The sequence below is a fragment of the Antechinus flavipes genome, chromosome 2, assembly GCF_016432865.1.
Source record: "Antechinus flavipes isolate AdamAnt ecotype Samford, QLD, Australia chromosome 2, AdamAnt_v2, whole genome shotgun sequence".
Classification (NCBI taxonomy): Eukaryota; Metazoa; Chordata; class Mammalia; order Dasyuromorphia; family Dasyuridae; genus Antechinus; species Antechinus flavipes.
The window spans coordinates 475,603,008-475,619,437 of NC_067399.1; positions in this window are offsets into that span (position 1 = coordinate 475,603,008).

A 16,430-nucleotide genomic window follows, 5' to 3' on the forward strand; every position below is an offset into this window, starting at 1 on the left:
TCAGTCCACTTCTCTAGTCCTCATATTGTGAAACTTCAACATTTTCTCTCAAACTATCTTCTTTCTTCTTTCTATTGCATTGATTGACCTATTTCATCTCAACTCTACAGAAATGGGCACACTTTTGACTTTCCAATTACTATCACCTTATCAATACCTACATATTAATGAACTCTGAAATTCCTTTTTTCTGATCATACCCTTTTATTGTTCCATTTTTCCCTTTGTTTTAAGAATCCTAATCCTGTTCTTCATTTTCATGGTGACTTTCATTGCCTTAATCCCCAGATTCTTTCCTAAATAATTATCTCTGCACTGATTCTTTCCCCTGTCTTGACTTTTGGTGAGCTAAAGCTAAACCATCTTCCACCCTCAATTCCTTGCTGATTACTTTGCTAAAAATCATTCTTGGATTACTTCCACTATCTACCTTTATGTTGTACTGACATTTTGTTGAATAGAGCTGGAGAAAATTTCAGTCAAGCTGATTATAAATTTGTTATCTGATCTCTCTGTATTCCAACTATATAATAAGCTAAGCATTCTAGTCTAATTTATTTGTTATTCAGATGTTCTGAAGAAAGATGTTCCTCTTTCCTCAAACTTCTAAAACACTTGTTCTTTTCACCTTCTCAAGCAAGGACCTTGACTCAAATTCACATAAAATAAAAAAAATTAAAAAAATTGAGATCTGTTGCTGAGATCTCCACCTGTTTTCCTTTTTTCCTTTTCACATTACTCAGATATCTCCTTCTATTATCTCCTCATTTATTCTGGTTTCAAATCAAGAGAAGTCACTTCTCCTTGCAAGGGAAACTCTTTTACTTGAGACCTTTCTCTCATCCTTTCATAATTCTTCCAACAAATTGTCTTCTTGTCCCTCTTATCCCCACTCTCATCTTCAATCTCTGTCCAGCTATTGGCTCCTTCCCTTACTATCTACAAACAAACAAACAAAAAAAGACTTTCAGTCAATCTAACCATCCCAACTGACTATTGACTGATAGCTCTCTGCCCTTTTGTGGGTAGGCAACTTGTGAAAGCCATCTGTGTTTCATGATCTAACTTTTTCTTTTCTCATTCTCTTCTAGACCCTTTGCAATCTGGCTCCTTATCTCATTTTTGAATTGAATTTGATCTCTCCGAAATCACCTTTTCTTAGTCCTGATCATCTTTGCAATCTCTGCAGCTCTTCCTAACCAGACCAATTTACCTCTACATACTTCTTACACCTTTTCCCCCACTTACACCCTAATTCACGGGCCTGTTTGCAATTTCTTGAACTCAATACTCCATCTGCCATTTCTGTGCTTTTCTACTGCCTGTCCCTCCATGCCTGGTATGCTTTGACCTTTCTGCCTCCACCCTTTAGTTTCCCTTGTTTCATTCAAAACTCCAGTTCAAGTGCCAGCTTTTGTAGTAGTCCTCCCCTATTCTTGTATGTACAAGTTAATTGCATATTTTCCCATTAAAATGTATATTCTTGGGGCAGGTGGGTGGTGCAGTGGATAGAGTACCAGGCCTGAAGTCAGGAGGTCCTGAATTCAAATCCTCCCTCAGATATTTAATACTTCCTAGCTATGTGACCCTGGGCAAGTCACTTAACCCCAATTGCCTCAGCAAAAAAAAAAAAAAAAAAAAAAATTCTTTGAGGGAAAGGAAGGAATGTTTCCTCCTCCCCACTTTTCTTGGTATCCTCAGTACAGATGACTGTCTGTGTTTATAGGGGTTACTCTCTATATGACATTTCATTAAAAATAAATACACAAAAGATCAAATGTTAGTGTATCTGTGATCTTTATTATGTAGGTCTCCCAGGCATATTGTAACCCATTTGTGCCTTCTCATCCTGGGACACAGGCTTTTTTTCAGAGAAAACCCTTTTTCTGGGTACTTATTTCCCATTGTCTCTCTGTTGTCCTTCATTCTTGGCAAATTTTAGACAGTGAAATTGAAGAATTTCCCATCAGTGTGAAAGCTGACTTTGATTCCATGTTTGTCCTCACTGAAGAGGTTTGACAGTATGGCTGAAAACGTTGAAAGGCCTGGGATCAAGCGCCCAGCCTTGTTTCATTCCAAGCCAAAGCCAGAGTGCGGTAGTGTTGGGGCATGAATTTTTGTTTGCAGATGATTGTGCCCTCAATGCAGCCTCCGACTTGAGGGCAACAAGGTGTGGATCAGTCCTGCTGCTGGTGCTAAGCTGACACCAGTCAGCTCCACATCCATGGGTGGGACCATCAGCAAATGCTGAAATTGTGAGGGCTGTGGATACGTTCCCTTAGCTCGGCAGGACTGCCCACGTTGATCATGAAGGTCACCCGGCAGGATAAGGTACCAGACACTGAGGTCCTTCCTCAAACTAAAGTGCCAAGTGTTCTGACTCTGCTGCAGAGAGCACAGCTCCGCCGGGCTGGACACACTGTTCCAATGCCAAATGTGCGTTTGCCAAAAAATATTATTTTATGGAGGACTCACACCTGTGTGAGCAAACGCTTACAAGGTGGTCAGAAAAAGCGATGCAAGGACACTCTCGAGGTCTCGCTTAAGAACTTTGGAATCGATTGTATGACACGGGAGACACTGGCACAGGGCCGTTCAGATGGCGGGCCCTCATCAGAGAAGGTGCTGTGCCCTATGAGCAGAGCCGACCTGGATTAGCTCAGAGGAAGCCTGAGATGTGCAAAACGAGGGAAGCTAGCCTAAGGAAATTCATGGGGACTATTTGTGTCCAGCCTGGGGCAAAACACTCAGAGCCTGGACTGGTCTGATCAGCCACAGCCAGATGGACTGTGACTCTAACATAGTGATAGCCTCTTTGAGGTGCTGAAGCACTGTGCAGGGCCCGGAATCAGGAAGACCAAATTCAAATACAACTTCAGACCCTGTGTGTCTGTGGGTAAGTCATTTAACCTCCGTTTGCCTCAATTCCTCCTCTGTAAAATGGGATAATAGTAGCACTTATTCTCAAGGTTGTTTCAAGGATCACATGAGATAATAATTACGAAACATTTGACACAGTGGCTGGTACATAGTAAGTGCTATAGAAATGTTAGCTATTTTATTTTTTCTATCATAAATTTTCTTTATGATATCTCTCATGCTACTTCTTGTACCAAAGTCATCATTGGTAATAAAAGTCTTTCTGGGTCACAACTAGGGCAAAGTGATTAAGATTTTGCCCCAGAGTGGTCAAATTTAGAGGGCATTGAGGGTGTTTTTTTTCCTTCAGCAGAGAAGAAATAATTGAGTTTAGCACCTGTGATTTCATTAGTGTTAAAAAATTTCTGGTATATAAATTCCCTCTCTCTGCTGCAAATCATTAACAACCTGCAATTTATAATCTTAGTTATTGGGGATATTGAAACTTGCCTAGAGCCACAGAACTAGTATGTTTTAGCGGAAGCATTTGAACTCAGGTCTTCTTGATTTCAAGTCTATCTCTTTATCTACGAGCCCTTCCTAACACCCTTTTAGGAAGAATATGAAAGATAAGAAGTCTCTTTTTACTGTTACTCTGAATACAGTATACATCTGAAGTCCACACTGCTGGGTGAGTAAATATGGGTATCTGTTTATCTTTCTCATCCCCAACAATTGAATTTGTTTTAAAAAGTTGATTTGATAACTGTTTGGACATGTATACACATATTGTATTTAATATCTACTTTAACATATTTAACATGTATTGGTCAACCTGCCATCTGGGGGAGGGGGTGGGAGGAAGGAGGGGAAAAATTGGAACAAAAGGTTTGGCAATTGTCAATGCTGTAAAATTACCCATGCATATAACTTGTAAATAAAAAGCTATAATTAAAAAAAAGTTGATTTGAGAGCAAATTTTATTCTTACCTGGGCATGGACATTAGTAGACTCCACAAGCTATTTACAATCACCATTTGTCTACATGCTTTGGAGAGTGTGGTATCCCAAGATTATAGGAAGGATTAGGCATTGGGGCTGTGATTTCATTGGTATAGGGAATTCCTAGATGATAGGTAGTATTTATTGTTATTATTATATTTCTAGAGAAAAAATTTAGAAATGAACTTTTCTAAAAATTTTAGCTTTTTATTTCATTGTCAAAGCAGCACTTTGTTTTATTACACTCTGGTTATGGCACTGTTCTTGTTTAGATAGAAAAGCTTGCTTGCCCTTATTCAAGAAACCTCAATAGATTTCTTTCCATCAAAAATTATCACGAAGGGGCAAGTAGATGCTGCAATGGATAGAGCATAGGCCTCAGAGTCAGGAAGATCTGAGTTCAAATCCCAGCCTCAGCCACTTGCCCACTTACTAGCTGTGTGATTCTGGGCAAGTCCAATTGCTGGCAATCCCCTCCTCCCTTAAAACCCCAAAAACAACCAAGGAAAAATAATTATAAAGAACAGTTCAATACATGAGATTTTGACAGTTTAAAAAAAATTTTTTTTAGTTCTCTTCTAGTTTCTATTAATAAATAATTAATAAATAACAAATTTGATTGCTATGATTTAAAAAAAATTTAATTCTCTTCTAATTTCTATTTATTAATAACAAATTTGATTGCTATGATTTTTTAAAAAACTCAATTATTAGAAGAAAGGAAATAAGAGTAAAAGCAAAATTCTGTTTCTTTGATAAACAATATTCTAACTATCTATACATTTCTTACTAATCAGAGTGAAAACCAGAATGAAAACTACTTTGGTTAGTCCCTCTTTTACTTCTAGAAAAAATACTCAGTTTAGGTTCATATGGACTTCTGGAGCAGTGGTATCAATCGCAAGTAGAACTGGAAGATCAAATGCTAAATAAAGATATCTATCATCTATTGACTTAAAAAACCAAATATCAGCATTATATCTATTCTACTATATTTTAATTTATTTTGTTAAATATTTCTCAATTCTGTTTTAATCTGGTTGGGGAATAGTGGGAAAACAGCCTCCTATTTGATGCCTGGACTCTAGGTAATCAAGACTGGTAATTTATCTTTTGGGATATGACTGAGTTGTTACCTAAAATAGAACTGTACTAGTTTGAATTAAGAGACAAATTTTCTTTCTATTAGTCATTACTCAGTTTGTTGAATAGCCCAGAAGAGGTAGTAATATTATCTTCATCTAATTTCTTAATTAGTTCTTAACTAAGTTAAGCATCTTAATTGCAAAGTATTTGTACTACTATCAATACATTTATTATAATTCACTTTGTCTTCTTTTCTCATCTTAAACTGATCTTTATCCTAAAATTTAAAAGGGGACATTATATGATTGCGTTAATATAAAAAACCAAAAAAAAAAACTTGTTAAGGTATTTCAGTAGAGTACATGTAACAAAGATTATAAACACTATGGTCTTTTGGGCGTATTTGAGGTCAGATAGTAGTGAAGGACAAGTGCTAAATTTGCAGGAATTCATGCCGTGAGCAAACCTTTGGCTTTCCATGGAATTTCACAACATTTATTTTAGGCAACTCAGTACTTATTGAATAATTCAGCAATCTATATCCTAAAATGATCTCCCCTCTGTTTACACATACACAGAGTTATATTTTCATACATATGTAATGTGATAAAATTCAGTCATTTTTAAAAAGACATTAGAATGTGCTTGATCACATCCAGCAGACTCTGTATTAACAGCCTTGGCTGAGAGATGATTTCTAAGGTCCTCTCCAGTGCATTCCATGTTTCTATAATTTGGGAGACTTATGGTACAGAACATAATATATTTTTCCTGTTTTTGTATTTCTTTTGTTATTATTACAATGGAGAGGGAAATAGGTAAACCAGAAGAGGAGACTCTTCCTTTTCCCTAGAGAACTGAGGAAATCGGAAGGAGTCAGTCACTTTTCCCTTCTTAATCCTTGACATTTGGTCTGCCACGTTCAGTCTAGGCCCCAAGCTTGTGGGGTTTGGGTGAGAGAAGGGAGTATTAACCTTTAACAGAGCTGACTGATTTTGCTGGAGTAGGATTCCCTGAGCCAGCAGCAGAGGGAGCCCACACTCCACCAAATAGCATGGAGTCTCTTCCCAGTACAAAGCCAAAAACACAATTATTGTGTGTGGGATTTTTTTTTTTTTTTTTGCTGTGCAGTATGTCCTCACAGATGAAGCTTTAATCTACCTCATACATCTCTGCTGCTGTAAATTCATGCTCCATTATAGCACCATATGCTTTGATTTGCCCAAAGAAAGCTGTAGCAATCCTCTCTGTTCGCTCTGGCTTCCTAGCTGTTTATACTGCGTGTTTGATTGCATATTGTTTTCTTACACACTTAAAGGTTATGTCTTAATAAGTTGTTTTAAATGAGTTTATTAGCAATGATCCCGCAGTTGATGAGTTTTTATGTCATGAGAAGGTATCATTGAAATCACTGGCAATTATAATTCGGGATTCGGGAGACAGAAGGAGAGTTTGGCCCATTAAAAAAAATCTGGAGGCACCAAACACAATGGTTTGAGTTTTATCTTGTTGTTGTCTAGTCAGCTGCCTTTTTGTCTTTTCATCTGCTCCTAAGTAATAGGTATTGATGCTCTTTGCTCAGAGCAGGCCTATTTCACATCAAATAACATGTGGTATGTGGAATTGTATTTTTCAAAATTGTTATGGACTGATTGCTAAAGCTAGGCAAGATGTCTAACATGTTAGGAGATTGGGTTATAATTATGTTTAAAACTAAAACAAGGGGGTAAAACCCCCACTTCTTTTATAGGAATTTTTCGGGGAAAACAATTGTTTACCCCATATCCTCTCCTTCCTATTATTTTTCCTTTGGGCTTTATGTAATGTTTGTACCCAACCTAGGCTATTATCATTATATCCTGCCTTATTGTTCAAAGAATCAAAAATGTAGAGCTTGAAGAGAACTGAACTTTATGGTTGTCTAGTCCAATCCAACACTGTAATTTTTATTTTTTTACCTAAATGAAGAAACTGAGACCTAGAGAAGAGAGCCAGAATTTGAATTTGGGTCCTTTACTGCTAACCCCACTTAGTTCTTTCTTCTGAACTATAAATGTTATTAAAATTTATATTCTGTCATCTATTTCCTCCTAGGTCATAATCTCCATGAGGAAAAGAATCATGCTTCTTTATCTTTATCTCTCCCCTTTTTATTTTTGCCAAGAATTCGAGCTACTTTTCTAACTGCACATTTTTCAAAAATTCTTAAATAGATATTTTGGCTCCGAGGGCAAGCAGCAAGAGTCATGTATCCTCAAATCAAATTTGTAAATCATTATTATAATTCATGAAAATAGTAAAGTAGGAATTAAGATCAATTTAGATGAGAAGGTAGAAAGAATTAGATGCTATAATGGCTTCTATGCTGCTGTAAGAGAGCACATCCAGCCTGCCTTACAGAGTGAATGACCTATAATTTTGGTTGCATATATTGTGCTGAAATAGCATAGCAAGGGTGTGTCTTTTCATTTTAATTCAATCATATTATATTCCATTTTAAATTTTGATTGGGGGGAAGCTAGATGGCACAGTGAATAGAGCGTGGACCCTGGAGTCAAGAGGACTTGACACTTGTTAGCTGTGTATCTTGGACAAGTCACTTAACCTAATTGCCTCAGAACAAAATGAAATTTTAATAGGGACTGCACCTGATGTTCCTTGAAATAGGGAATTCCCCAGATAAAAAATTCCTTCTATAAATGTAGGTTGACACTCTCTCTGAAACTTATGGTCTTAGAGGGTTACTAGGGCAGGAAGAAGTTAAGGGATTTGTCCATGATGGCACAGCAATGTGTCAGAAGTGGGATTTGAACCCAGATCTTTCTGGCTCCAAGGCCAGTTCTCTATCCACAGTGAAATATTGGCAGTCTTAACTGTTAACACTCTCTAAATTTTGGTGTGCTAGAACAAAATCCAAGTTGTACCACCCTAGTTATAACCATTCTTAGAAGTCTCCTCCAGCTGAAGCAAATTGCAATTGCCCTCTGGCTTAATATCCAGTTTTTGTGGATAGTTATGTCCAAAAAAAATTCATCATCTTGTAGCCAACTTGGTTGTGGACCTCTTCTAATTTAACTCCTTCCTTTCTTCTTCTCTCCTCCCTTCCCTTTCCCCTTCCCTTTCCTCTTTCCTTTTCCCTTCTCTTTTCCCTTCTTTTTTTCCTTCTCTCCCTTACCATTCTCTTTCCTTCCTTTTCCTTTTCCTTTCTTCTTTCCTTCCCTCTTTCCTTCGTTTCCTTTTTCCTTTCTTCTTTCCTTCCCTCTTTCCTTCGTTTCCTTTTTCCTTTCTTCTTTCCTTCCCTCTTTCCTTCGTTTCCTTTTTCCTTTCTTCTTTCCTTCCCTCTTTCCTTCGTTTCCTTTTCCTTTCTTTTTCCTTTCCTTTTCCCCTTCCCTTTTCTTTCCTTTCCTTTCCCTAGTCTTGGGTGTTCCTAACTGGATCTTTAGTCTTTGTATTGCTTCTTTGGGGCTTTTGCAGGCATTTTTCTTTAACATAGAAGCTTGAAATTTTGTCTGCAACATTTCTGGCCAAGACTTTTCTTTTTGGGGTTCCTTTTAGTAGGTGATTCATGAATTTTTTCTGTCTTTGTCCTCTGTTTCGAATAGAGATGGGCTGTCTTCATTTGTGATTTCTTGGAATAGAATCTAGCTTTTTTTAAAAGTAGAGGAGTCAAATGATTCTTAAATGATCTCTCCTTGGCCTGTTTTCTAAGTCAGTTGTTTATGTTATCAGATATCTTTCAATTTTCTTGATTTTTAAAATTCTTTTTTATTGTCCTAATATTTTTTGCTACCTCATGGAGGAATTAAAATTTTTTAAAATTTATTAGTCTGGTCCCCAGAGAACCCATTTCTCGGAAAAGAGTTACCACTTTTTCTTCTAAGTTATTTATTCTATTTTATTATTCAAAGCTCTCATTTCATTTCCCCGCTTTTGCTTCATTTTCCCTAGTTTTTATGCAATCCTTGTGGAAAATTCACATTTTCCTTTGAGTCTCTACTTGTAGTTGTTATAGACTGACACTCTTTTTGGGGATATCTCTTGGTTTTCAATAACATTTGATACTGGTTGATGTTGTTTTTGGTTTCTTTATCTTTCCAAACATAGTTCTGGAATTGGGGTTTTGTGTTAGGGCCTGGCTGCTCTATCTGCTGCGTTGTTGTTTAAGGCTGTGGTAAACCCTACTTATTCTTACCTGGAGTCTCCTTCTCTGACTTGAATCTCTCAGGTTAGCAAAACTGCCCCCACCCCTCCACTTGGATGTTTAGAGTGCTGGGGCTCCTGGGTGTAGAGTACCCTGGTCTGACCATTGTGCTGCCTCCTGCGTGCTGTCATTCCCCAAGGCTCTGAGGGCTTTAAAAGCTTTTCTCTGTGGGAGAAGTTTCTGGTCTTTCTGTCTCTGTATATAGAACTTTGCAGGCTAAATGTATTCCTGGTCCTGTGGTCATTTCTGGTTATGCTGGCTTTGTCAGACCCCCCTTTCCCATAAGCTCTCAGGCTTCTGGCTGCCTTCTTGTAAAGCTCTGGAGTGGAAAAAGCCATCAATAAGTTTTCCCATTGGATTTCTTGATTAGTATTTGGTCTGATTTGAACTTCAGGGTTTTGCTGGAGGATGTATGTGGAAGCTAGGTGATCTGCCTCCCATTCAGGCAGGCATTTTGACTGATATTCATAAGCTTGGTGACAATATATGCTGTAAAGAATAAAAAAGATTGAAATTTTGAGTCAGGGTGCCTGGGAACGTGGTAATATTAATAATAGGAATTGGAAAACTAAGTAGAAACTCTGATGATGATGATGATGATGATGATGACACATGTTTAAGATATGTTGACTCTGGGATGCTGTACTTTGGTGGTACAGCAGATAGAATGCTGGCTCTGATGTCAGGAGTTGCAATTCAGCCTTATTAGTTGTATGATCCCGGGCAAGTCAGTTAACCCCGATTGATTCATAAAAAAGAAAGAAAAAAGACATGTTGACTATGAGATAGCAATAGAAGATCTAAGGAGTTATGTTCAACAGACATGTAGAAATGTAGCCCTGGTGCTTTGAAGAGAGGTCAGTGCTAGGGAGGCAATCATTTGCATAAAAGTGATTGTTGAAGTCAAAGAAACAGATGAGACAACTAAAGGAGAGACTATAAGGGAGAACACTCTGGGAAAATGGTGAATTAACTAGCTTTCCTTCTTCAGAATTCCTATTACCTCTGAAGATTATCATTTCCTTATTCCTGGATGTTTAACTTGGAAAAGAAATCTCAGAGGGAACATGATATCTCTGCTCTAGTATTTGAATATCTATCACATGGAAAGGCATTAAACTTGTTTTGTTTGGACCCAAAGAGTAAAATGAAAAGCAACAGGATGAAATTGCAAAGAGAAACAAATTAAGGCTTGATGTCAGGAAAAGCTCCCTAAAAATTAAATATGATGTTGAAAAGTAGATTTGGGAGGTAAGTTTTTTCCTCTGCATATTTATTAAAAGACAATTGCTCACCTACTTTATTTTTTCCCTACCTTTCACAAAAGTCTCATGACATTGGGAATGAATATTACAACCATCTAAGCACACACATAAAGTTTAAAAAACACAACACAATTATCTAGTTTTTTATACACAACATAATTGTCCAGGGTATCAAAAATTCTATAGTTGGTAACTTTAAGACCTCTAGTAAGCAGTACAAATTAAAGCCAGGACAAGACTAAAAATTATATGCTCTCAGATCACTTTTCTAATTTGCAATATAAAAATAGCATGAGATGCAATTAAGGAAAGTGTAAATAGGCAAGAAAAGGGGGAGTTAGTTATTGTAGTGGCTTTTATGCTACTGAAGGAGTGTGTTTATTAATTTTGGGGTGAAGTTGTGGAAGATATGAAAACGTGATTTCATCAGTACTTACTTAAGACTATATCTTCTATATGTTTTATATAGTAACTTCTATATAGAATCTTAATTTCAATGCTATCCTTTAGCAATTATTTACTATTTATCCTGTATATAGATTGCTTTGTATATACTTGTTTGCAAGTTGTCTCTCCCATTAGATTGTAAGCTTTTTGAGGACAGGACTGTTTTTTTTTGCCTCTTTCTGAATCCCCAATATTTAGCACAGTGTCTGGAACATAGTAGGTACTTAATAAATGCTTATTAATCAATTGCCTTATTTTCTTATTCATAATTTCTCCTTGGGTTCTGTCAGCATTTTCCATGTTCGCATTATTGTTATTATTTAATATTTGCCAACATTTTGTGTAGGCAGTCATAAGCCTACTATATAGCGTAGTAGTTACCTATACAACCCTTCCCCATTCCCCCCCCCATTCATCCTGGTTGTTTTGCAAATTGTACCATTATCCCCCTTGAGAGTAACAACTTGATAATTGAACATTTCATGAAAGGTAATAATAATTAATAATAATAATATGTCTAGCTGGCATTTATATAGTATTCACATATATTAACTCATTTGATCCTTACTTCAACCCTATAAGAAAGATGTTATTTATTTAACATGTATAGGACTGCTTGCCATCTGGGGGAGGGGGTGGAGGGAGGGAGAGGAAAAGTCTGAACAAAAGTGAGTGCAAGGGATAATGTAAAAAATTACCCAGGCATGGGTTCTGTCAGTAAAAAGTTACAATTATTAAAAAAAAGAGATGCTATTCTTATGCCCATTTTACAATTGAGGAAACCAAGTCCCAGAGAGGTTAAGTGGTTGCTCAGGGTTACATAGCAAGTATCTGAGGTGGGATCTGAAGCCAGGTCTTCCTGACTCCAAGTCCAACCCACTGCATCTCTTGGCTGTCTTTGTAGGATAAACATTTCTCTAGAGCAGAATTGCATAGTCCACAATGGCTAAGAATGTCCCTGACAACTATGGATCATCATTGGCTAAATCTTTTCTCCTGCTCCCTTCCCCAATCCCTTTGTGGAACGCTGCTGGAAAAGTCTGGGTCCATTCCAGACCTGACTCGTGCCTTGGGTCAGGAGCGGGGCCAGAGTCCAGTACCAGCTGGGTGACTTCTGCCACCATCATCCCAGCAGCAGGTGGGCTATGGCGCTCCCCTTCATTGTTTAGACTCATCATACCTAAGGCTACCTAAGGAGAAGAGGTTCTGAAAAGGGAAGGGTGATAGATTGCTTACACGCTGAAGATCGTGAACAAACCCACACTCTCTCTAATTCCCTGCTAAGAGAGAAAATAGAATATAGTGGGGAAAATGTCTTAGTGAGGGGAATAGCCTCTTGTTAATACCCAAGTCACTTCCTTTTCTTCTTCCCTGGGCTTCAGTTTCCTCAAATGTGACACAAAGATTGGACTAGATGATTTTTAGGGCCTTCCAGTTGTGTGATTTTGACATTCTGATAGTGGTACTGGATTCTTTCTCTACCTCCGCTGCTGACATGTGTCCATCCTCTTGTATGATTGGAAGTCTCATTTCTTATATTATTCCTTTTGTCCTTTACAAAGGTATGTTCCTAGTTTTTTTTAAAGCTCAGCTTACGTGCTTTATCCTACATGAAATCTTTCCTGATACCTCCCTCAATTGCTATTACCTTTCCCCCGAATTGCCTTATGTTTCTAATGTGTGCATTTTGGATGTGCAATTGTCAGTCAGTAAACATATATTAGGTACCCATTGTGTGCTGCACAGTGTGCTAAATTCTTGGGATACAAAAAGAGGCGAAAAAAAAATCCCTGTCCTCAAGGTCATGATCTAATGGGAGACATGTCAAACTCTCTCTGCCTCTCTGTCTCTTGTCTCTTTGTCTTTCTCTCTGTCTCTGCTTTCATCTATATATTTATCTATTTATCTACAAAACCCACATACAAACAAGCTACACACAAGATAATTAGGAAATAACTTTTAATTACTCATTAATTGATAAGTATTGAATTAAGAGAAATTGGGAAGAACTTCTTGTAGAAGGTTAGGTTTTAGTTGAAACTTGAAGTAAATGAGGAAAGTCAGTAGCCATAGTGGAGGAGGGAGAGCATGGCATGGGAGGAAGCCAGAGAAAATGCTTGGAGCTGAGAGAAACAGTGTCTTGTGGAAACATGGTGTTTTCCTCCATTTTTTCTTGGTCCTCTAGAAGGTTAAGTTTCATTTTTGTCTTTATGCTTGCACAATGCCTGAAACATAGTTGACACCTAATAAATTCTTATTAATTTATTGATTGCCCAATTTATAAGCCACATCTAATGCCTGCAGTTTCCTCTCTTCCCAATTTTCCTTATGTACTCCAGAAAATTTTCTCCAGTTATTTGGGAGGTTAACACATAAATCCAGGGATTCCTTTAACGTTACAACACACTAAATGATGATGATTATATTTTTAATAGTGAATATACTTTAAAATGAAGAGCTTAAACCCTTTAGTCTCTGATACTGCCTGAGGATCACAGGATTTAGAACCAAAAGGTACCTAGAGACCAGTTTTACATTTTAGAGAACATGAATTATGTCTTTACATGTATCACATGCATATTGCCACAAGCTAGTGGATCTTTTGAGCTTGAAAGTTCTGAGATGCAATATACTGAGTCAATGGGGTTTCTGTATTAAGTCCAGAACCAATATCTGTGAGATCCTGGAGAGAAGGACAAATTGATCCAGTGAGAAACAAAGAAAGTCAAACCTCTTGCCAATCACAACTGGGATCAAACTATGGATGACTGCTGGATTCCCAGCCTAGATGAGACAGAAATCCAGTCTAAAAAACAAAACAAATCAAATCAGAATGATGAGATTCGAAGGTGGTGATTTCAGATTTAGATATATGCACATATACATAAATATATATATGAATTATAGTATAGCTCCCTCATTTTACAAATAATAATCGCAATAAGAACACATTTATATGGCATGCAACAGATTTTAAAACTTTCCTCACAACAACTCTGAAAACTAAACTAGTGAAAATATTGGTATCTGCCTTTTACAGATGAGAAAGCTGAAGATCAGAGAGGTTATAGGACTTCCTTTATCAACTATCATAAAAGCAAGCCTTTTTGGCTCCCAATCTAATATTTTCTTATTATGCAACCTCAACATTCATAACTCAGGTGAGAAACAAAAATTCCCATTGATCAAATATATATTTTTTGGAAGTCAAAATGTGGACCGACTGAAGGTCCTCCAGAACTGCACACTGGAAGAATCATTGGCATATTCGAGGGCTATGAACATCAGTAGTCCGAAGGGTAGTATCAATGATTTGGATTTATTTTCTATTTCAATTCAGATTTTTTATGGCCATGTTTTCATGACTATTAGACTCACTAACATTTTTTCTTTAGGTTTTGGAACCTTCATAGCTTATGATTTGTGTTGGATCTTTTTGAAACTTTGTTTTTGTTTTTGTTTTTTATGTTGCACAACTACTTCCCAGGTATTAATTTGACTGTTCTCAATTACTTGCAGTGTCCTTTAGATAATGAACCCCTGGAGATACGAGAGTTTTCTTCTATACCATGTGTGGCTTTTATGAACCGTAATCAACACTTTCTGCACAGTGGGTCAGAGCTGGCATTTAAATGTTAAGGAGCTACAGGGCCAATTTGAAAAGCATAAGCTACCTCTGAACCAGTGGGAATGATAACTTTTTTCCCTTTTTTTGGTAGTAGTGTTCAGCAGCAGGGTAGGGCGCAATGAGACTGAATTTCTTTCATTTACTGTTAATCACTAGGCTTGTATTTCCTGAGGTTATGCTGAAAATGTCCTTTGTATGAGCTTATAGTCTTTTTTCCTAATTAATAATTCAATTACTATGACCACAACCCCAATAATTGTAGTTTTATCAATTATTGTGAAATCAAGTTTCACCATGGATACAGTTCATTCTTTTTTTATTCTTCTTTCTTTTTTAAAAATTCAACTTGGATGGAGGTCTCTAGTGTGATGTCCTAAAGATCTCTCCCTGGTCCTTTGGTTTTAAAGTTTTTTGGTAATTACTGAATAAAGGTAGAGATGACATAGTTATCATATATGCAAATGATGTGAAACAGAAATGGGGGTAACAAATTAGAATCAGCTGAAGCAAATTAGAAGAAGTGAATAAGAATAAATGAATAAGAATGAATAAATAAATAAGAATAAGAAATTCTGTTACAAAAAATCAATTGTATAAATATAGGAGAAAGGAGAAGTGAATGGATTACAATTCATGTAATAAAAAGACTTGGGAATTTTAGTGATTGCATGCCTCCTATGGGTTAACAGCAAGACAACCAAAAATAATGACATAATTTTCAGAACTTCAAGGAGTTGAGATTTCATCAATGTATGTACTTAATTCCATTGTTGCAGGTAATAACAATAAGAACAAGTATTTACACAGTGCCTACTGTGTGCCAGGCACTATGCTAAACATTTTACAGATATCATCTCATTTGATTCTCACAATAACACTGAGGTGGGATAGGTGCTATTATTATACCTATTTTGCAGATGGGGAAATTAAGGCACTCAGGGTCACATAGCTAGTAAGTATCCACAAAAATCCCTTGGTGACTTAGTAGACAGTCTTTGAGAGTTGCTGAGTTAAAAACATTCATCAATATTGCCACCATCCTTGGTGAACTGCTGTGAACCTAGGTTCTCAAATAGCAAATATTCTTCTTGACGTTAGAGGCTAGAACTTGGACCTGGAGGCAGATTTTTTTTAAAGTTTGGGATTAGCAAGAATTTAGCAATTAGTGATGGCCGACAATGGAATGGGATGCTTTTTGGGATACCAAGCTCCCTAACCTGGAACTGCTCAGCCAGTGGCTGGATGATTGATCAGGATATTGTAAAGAGATGTATTAGATGATCTCTGAGGTCCCTTCCAACTCAGAGATTCTATGATTCTAAGAATAAAAAAGGTTGTACATCACCTTTACTGAGCCAGGTACAGTGCCGCTTTGTGATATTTATCTTTATAATGTGCTTGTCATATAATGCTTTATTGGATTGTACAGGGACCCTAGATCTCATTTGCTTTTCCAATTTCCAAATCTTCTTTCAATCTCTCTCTAGACATTTGTAATAGCATTAAATCTTCATATTATAGTCATACCTGTGTCTCTTTTCTTTAAAAGTGACTTCCCTGTTAGTGACAACAGTTTTTGATGGGCTCTGTGGCGGTACAAAGAAGTAAGACACAGTCACTGCCCTCAGACAACTTGCAAACTTTGACTGGGGCAACAGCCAAGGAGTCAGAGATAGCTAATTTAGCTTTGTTTAACTCTAAGTGCCCTTACCCTGCCAGAGCACAGTTCATTGATCTAGAACTGGAAGACAGCTTAGAGATCATTTATTAAAATGTCCTCACTTCATTTACATGTCGCATGTATATCCTGGCCCTCTCCCAGAGCCAGCCAGGATACATTTCTTCAGGGCTCCAGAGGACAAGACTGAGGAATTCAAGTACCGTAGACTTGAACCAGACACAATTCTCCATTGATTGCATTGGGGATCATTTTCTAGCAGTT